Source organism: Rhinopithecus bieti, unplaced genomic scaffold (genome assembly GCF_001698545.2).
Source record: "Rhinopithecus bieti isolate Rb0 unplaced genomic scaffold, ASM169854v2 scaffold_19, whole genome shotgun sequence".
Classification (NCBI taxonomy): Eukaryota; Metazoa; Chordata; class Mammalia; order Primates; family Cercopithecidae; genus Rhinopithecus; species Rhinopithecus bieti.
The window spans coordinates 1,742,821-1,750,373 of NW_016803360.1; the positions used below are offsets into that span (position 1 = coordinate 1,742,821).

The window sequence follows — 7,553 nt, forward strand, 5'->3', positions numbered from 1 at the left end:
AAAAAAAAAAAAAAAAAAAAAACCAACAAAATATACTACATCTCATCCAGTATGAAATAGATAACTTGTTCAGTCCAATAACTATTAAGGAAATTTAATTCATATTATAAAACTCCCAAAAAAGAAATCTCCAGGCCCTGACTGTTTCAGTGGAGACAATCGGCCAAACTTCTAAGGAAATATTTCAACAATTCTAGATGGGGGAATACTCACCAATTTAGCTAATGAAGCTAGTATTTCCATTATAGCCAAACCAGACAGACAGCACACATTAAAAAAAAAAAAAAAAAAAAAAAAAAAAAATCCTATAAACCAATTCATTAATATCGACAAAAATTCTTCAGAGAAATTTAGTAAATTCAATCTAGCAATATATAAAAAGAATTATATACCATGACCAAGTATGGTTAATGCCAGGAATACAAGGCTTGCTCAATATCAGCAAAGCAATCAATGTAATCTACTACATTAACAGGCTAAAAAAAGCATGGTAGGGGAGCATAAATGATAATTTCAGTTGATGCAGAAAAATCATTAGACAAAATTTTACACCTATGTATTTAAAAAACAAAACTCTCATGCCGGGAGTGGTGACTCATGCCTGTAATCCCAGCACTTTGGGAGACTGAAGTGGGTGGATCGCTTGAAGCCAGGAGTTTGAGACCAGCCTTGCCAACATGGTGAAACTCCATCGCTACTAAAAAGACAAAAATTAGCCGGGCACGGTGGCAGACACCTGTAATCCCAGTTACTTGGGAGGCTGAGGCAGGAAAACCCAGGAGACGGAGGTTGCAGTGAGCCGAGTTTGCGCTACTACACTCCAGCCTGGGTGACAGAGTGAGAATTTGTCTCACACACACAAAAAAAAAAACTCTCAGAAAAACTAGAAGTACAGAGAAATTGCTCTAATTGATAACAAGAATCTATAAAACAAACAAATAAAACAAAAACAAAAACCTTACCAATAAAATTATACTTGGTGGTCAAAACCTGAATGTTTTCTCCCTAAGATCAGAAACAAGTCCAGGCTATCCACTCTAACCACTCTTATGCAAACAGTCCTAGAAATTTTAGCCAGTGCAATCAAGCAAGAAAATAAAATAAAGGTCATACACCTTGGAAAGCAAAAAATAAAACAGTCCCTATTTCCAAATGACATAATTATCTCCACAGAAAATCCAAAGGAATCTAAAAACAACAAACAAAACACTATTAGAACAATTAAGTGAGTTCACCAAAGTTGTAGGATACTAGAATAACATTCAAAAATCAGTTTTATTTCTAAAACTAGCTATGAACATGTGGACAATGAAATTCAAAATAAAATATTTGTGATTGCTCAAAAAATGAAATACTTAGTCGTGGATGTAATAAAACATGTACAGAACTTGTATGCTGAAAACTAAAAAATGTTGATGTGAGAAATTAACGATCTTAACAAATGGAGAGACATACTGTTTTCGTTCATTGAAAGTCTCAACAATGTAAAGATGTCAATTTTCCTCAAATTGATATACAGGTTAATATAATTATTATCAACATCTTTGTAAATTTTTTGTAGATGTAGATGAGATCACTCTGAATTGAATATGGAAAGACAAAGGAACTAGACAATTAAAACAATTTTGTAAAAGAAGAATAAAGGAGGTAGGAATTCAGCTACCCAAGTCAAGACCTATATTTAACTACAGTAATCAGAACTGTATAGTTAGTGGCAGAGAATAGATACACGTATTAAGGGAACAAAATGTACTCCCCAAAAACAGCACCACAGAAATAAGCCCATCTGATTTTTGACAAAGTTGCAAAAGCAATTCAAAAGTAAGCTTTTAAAGAACAACAACAAAGTGGTGGAAAAACTGGATGTCCATAAAATTAAAATAATTAAAATAATTAACCTAGTACAGGTTACCCTTAAACAATGTATGGAGTTAAGGGCTCTGGCCTTGTGCAGTCAAAAATCCATGTTACAACGTTTGACTTTCCCAAAACTTAACTACTAATAGGCTACTGGAAGTATTCCCAGTAACATAAAGTCAATTAACATATATTTTGTATGTTACATGTATTACATACGGCACTTTTACAATAAAATAAGCTAGCAAAAAGAAAATGTCACTAAGAAAATCACAAGGAATAGAAAATGCATTCATAGTATTGCATTTATTGATATCATAAGGTTACATCTTTTGTTTATAACGTCTGTCTGAAATGGTGGGCAGCCACGACTGCAGACCTCAATCTATGGTACATATCAAGGAATTCAACTTTTTCTTGCAATGTTATGACTTTTCTCTACTTTTTGGGAGTACCAATAGCATCACTAATAGCACTTTGTAGGTGTCATGCTGTTTTTCAAGGTTTACGGTATAGCACTACGATGGAACGTACACGAGAATGAGCTCACTTTTTACTGCAATTCACCATTTGTAAGAGAGGATGAGCACTTAAAAGGAGATGATTAGTGTGACAGGGTGTTTTATTCGGACACTTCCAACACTTGAGCTTACCACAATAGCAACAGAACAGCGCTACAAAATTATTATGGTAGAACAATATTGCTATAGTTAATTTTATGTAGTTGTGATTTAACACTGCATCTGTTACATGTGTTTACCTTTATCTCAACTGTGACTAGCACCATATACGGTCTGTAAAGGCATGTGCAAGTTTTGAAAACTGTTAACTTTTTATAATAGACTTGTGTGTATTTTATGGTAGTATATGATAAAATAAATTCGTAGCTACATATATTGTATGGATTCATGACATACCTAATTTTCTCAGTTTTTTATTTTAGATATTTCTAGGCTACGTGGTTTGTGAGTTTTTTTCGAATTGTTTCAAATCTCCAGAAAAATCTATATATATATATTTTTAAATCTGCATATAAGTGGACCCACGCAATTCAAACCTATTTGTTCAAGAGTTAAGTGTACTAAACTTCACATTATACACACACACAAATATTGACTCAAAATGGATTATGAACTTAAATTGGAAAGGAGTTAAGAAGAAGGTGGGAAAGTAGGAAAGAAGTAGGTATGGCTATAGAAAAGCAACAAGTGATGCGATGATATACATATTGTGTCTCTTGACTGTGACAATGTCAATATCCTGGTCATAATATTGTATTACAGTTTTGTAAGACCTTACCATTGAGGGAAGTTGAGTAAAGCAGGGGTCCACAACCCCTGGGCCACAGACTGGTGCTGGCCGCACAGCAGGAGGTGAGCAGCTGAAGAGCCAGCAAAGCTGAGCTTCACTTTTTGTCAGATCAGTGGGCATTAGATTCTCTTAGGAGCAGAAACCCTGTTGTGAACTGTGCATGCAAGGGATCTAGGTTGTGTGCTCCTTGTGAGAATCTAATAATCTGATGATAAACATAGTGTGTACTTGAAACATCCCAAAAACCTCTGCCCCTGCAATCCACGGAAAAATGGTCTTCCATGAAACCAGTCCCGGGTGCCAAAAAATTTGGGAACCACTAGAGTAATGGATACATGGGATCTCTTTGTATTATTTCTTACAACTGCATATGAATCTGCATTCATCTCAAAATAGTTTATTTTATTTGTTTAAATTAACTTAAATAGATGTGTGTATGTGTGCAACTTTTGACACTAGTGATAGAGAAAGTCTTTGTCAAACACAGAAGCATGTGCATATAAGGTGAAAAAGTAGAAGAAGCCTCAGGACAATGTAGAAACCCCAAAACTGCAGAAAGCCATTAAGGAAGTCAACACAGCAGCGAGAGAGGCAAATAGGTTTTATTGATATTGGAAATGTGAGCCTCTTCCCACCTTGAGACTTCCAGAGGGACGCCACAGTGGACCTGTCCAGTAAAACTTTCTGCAATGTTGGAAATATAATCTGAGCTGCCCAATACTGCAGCTAATAGCCACGTGAGGCTCTTGAGCACTTAAATGTAACTAATGTAATGTAGGAACTCAAGTTTTAAATGCATTTACTTTCACTTAGTTTAAACTTAAAGAGCCACATATGACTAGCAACTACTGTAGTGAACAGCACAGTGCTATAAAAGATTAAAACAAAATGAGAGCTGCAGTTTTGCAATTGGCAGACTGTTTCAGAGCTTTGGTAATTTGGTCATCTATGTGTCATGTGTCACCTTGATTGTCCTCTCAAGCCAATGAAGTTAGCAACAAACAAATCGAAGTATAATCCTCTACATTGTTGACATGTGATTATAGCTAAATGAGGTCAGTCTGGATGTCTGCCTATTAATATTGATAGAAAGGGCATTCCGGAAAGTAAAAATACCACTTTTAAGATTTGAACAAATTAATGTGCTAAAATATTATCTGATATCCAATGTTTTCCTACATGATCTGATTACAAAATAAAAATTTAGTGGTTGGAGAAAATCCAAGAAGAATATATTGGAAATGCAGGCAATACAGCATTATTGTTGTAAGAAATTTTTCCTGAGTTGTCACAGAGTACAAGGGACACTAGAGGCAATGAGATGTGTTACAGAGTGAACCAGGCATGCACAGTGTCTAAATAAGATGACAGCTGCAAATATCAAAATGATCTACCACCAGGCACTGGTGAATTTCAAGTGAAAAAAATTAGATCAAACTGACTTCCAGATCGAGGTGCTGGGGTATTAGGAGAATGATAGGGCACTAAGAATCATTGATGCAGAAAAATAGGGAAGGAAGCAAAGAGTTCAGTTCTTGATATATTGTTTCTTATATCAAATGGTCATCCTTAAGCAGAGATGGTCCTGTCTAGTTCCTTTTCAACAATTCTTTGCATACAGACTGCCTTAGAATCAGTTGGAGAAAGTTTTAAAATACAGATTCTTGGGTTATCTTCCAAAATTCTCAACCAGATTCTCCATGGTGAAACCCACGAATATGTAATATTTTAAAGTTCCTTCGTAAATTGTGAAGTTTGGTTAGGTTTGCAAATATTGTAGCACATTAAGCAGGTAAAGGAGTCAGGAGACAACATAAATCAACTTGGAATAGTATATGGATTTAGGAGTTAGTTAAAGCTATAGTGTGAAAACAAAACTGAATGAAAGCAATTAACTATGGCTAGATCTGCCTCCACTCAGAGTGACAATAGAGCATCTTGGATATATGTGGAAATAAATGTTTAAGATTATTGTAATACCCTTATAATTTACTTAAAATACTTCAACTAGATAATGAGATACATTCAGGCATATCTCAGAGATATTGCAGATTTGGTTCTAGACCACTGCAATAAATGAATATTACAATAAGGCAAGTCACACAGATTTTTTGGTTTCTCAGTGCATATAAAAGTTATATTTACAGTATACTGTAGTCTATTAAGTATCCAGTAGAGTTGTGTCTACAAAATAGTGTATATATCTTAATTTGAAAACAATGTATTGCTAAAAACTGCTAACAATTTCTAACAATTCTCTGAGTCTTCAGAGAGTCATAATCTTTTTGCTGGTAGAGGATCTTGCCTTCATGTTGAGGGCCTTGATCTGAATTAGGATTTGGCTAAAAGAATGCTGTGACGGATGTGATCTTCTATTCACACCACTAAAACTTTCTTCATATCAGCAATAAGGCTGTTTTTCTTTCTTATCATTCGTGTATTCACTGGAGTAGTACCTTTAATTTCCTTCAAGAACTTTCCCTTTACAATAACAGCTTGGCTAACCGCTTGGCACAAGAAGCCCTGCCTTCAGCCTATATTGGCTTTTGACATTCCTTCCACACTAAGCTTAATCATTTCTAGCTTTTGATTGAAAGTGAGAGAGTATGACTCTTCTCTTCACTTGAACATTTAAGAGGCCAGCTTAGGGTTATTAATTTGCCTAATTTTTATATTGTTGTGTCTCAGGGAATAGGCAGACACAAGGAGAGGAAGAGATGGGGAACAAATGGCTGGTCGAGAGAGCAGTCGGACACACATTTATTGTTTGCCATCTTATATACTCATGGTTTGTGGTGTCCCAAAACAATAACAATAGGAACATCAAAGATCATTGATTACAGATCATTACAACAAATATAATAATGATAAAGTTTGAAATATTGCAAGAATTACCAAAATGTGACACAGAGACACAAAAGGAGAACACATTGTTGGAAAAATGGTGCCAATAGAATTGCTCAATACAGGTTTGCCACAATCCTTCAATTTGTTTATATATATTTGTGAAGCACAAAAATATGAAGTATGCCTGTATGTATCTGTTCAAGAGTTTTAACCACAGGGAAAGGATCAGCAAAATGCTAGTTCACATCTGAGATACACCAATCAGAAATAAAATCTAGGGTGGCTAGACAATATGCAAAGACTAATCAGAGGTCCATGCTCTTAAAACAACTACTGCAGATATCACATGCTTTTGTTTCCTATTAATACAGGCTTTGTTAATTAGAATAATGGTTTTTAGTAAGGCTGCTTCATGGGTGAAATCAATGGTGTTCAAAATGTGTTCATTAGTTGCAAATATAACATAGGCATTCCTGTTCTTGCAAAGAGGTGTAAGAATCTTGTGAACCCAATATGGGTCCTATGCTCTACAGTTCCAGCTCAGCAGCTGATTCAAAACTGTTTTGTTACCTGATTCTAACTAGAAGGGTAGCTGAATCCTGCTGCTGAAACACAGTTGCAGAAGTCTCTTATGAACTTTTTAGGCAAGGTACTGTCAGAGAGCTTCAAAAGACAGCTGGGACTACATCAAGCTGACACATGGCCATACAGCTGTTATTAAGTATATTTGCAAAAAAGAAAAAAATGCTTTTTACATTTGGCAAAATTTGATGTCAGGCATTTTTTTTTGGTTGTACTAGGCCTTCAAGTTTATGGGATAAGAGGCTGATAGCTATTATCTACTCTCAAGAACTGAAGGCTATCGGTATCGACCAAAAATAACCAAAATAGGGTGAATGACAAAATGGATTCTGGTCAGTTTGCACCAAAAGTCATTTTCTCCAGAAAGTCTGGCATGATTTTTTTTCTAGTGACTCTTAATAAATGAGATTAATACTTCTCAATAAATTACTTTAATAAATGGAAATTTCTGAATACTACTGAGCAGCAAGCCTGTGGTTTTATAAAAACATGATGATTTTGGAACAATTCTGCTTTGTTTTTAAAAGGGATCTGAATTACAATTAAAAGAATTAGAGAAGCAAGAGCAAACACATTCAAAAGCTAGCAGAAGGCAAGAAATAACTAAGATCAGAGCAGAACTGAAGGAGATAGAGATACAAAAAACCCTCCAAAAAATCAATGAATCCAGGAGTTGGTTTTTTGAAAAGATCAACAAAATTGATAGACTGCTAGCAAGACTAATAAAGAAGAAAAGAGAGAAGAATCAAATAGACGCAATAAAAAATGATAAAGGGGATATCACCACCGACCCCACAGAAATACAAACTACCATCAGAGAATACTATAAACACCTCTACGCAAATCAACTAGAAAATCTAGAAGAAATGGATAATTTCCTGGACACTTACACTCTCCCAAGACTAAACCAGGAAGAAGCTGAATCCCTGAATAGACCAATAGCAGGCTCTGAAATT

General features: G+C 35.1%; 1 protein-coding gene across 2 annotated transcripts in view; it reads right to left on the minus strand.

The window, feature by feature from the left end:
• The window catches only part of THEMIS (thymocyte selection associated), a 230,696-nt gene that overhangs the window by 180,762 nt on the left and 42,381 nt on the right, over positions 1-7,553 (minus strand). The gene's annotated exons all lie outside the window — the stretch shown is intronic.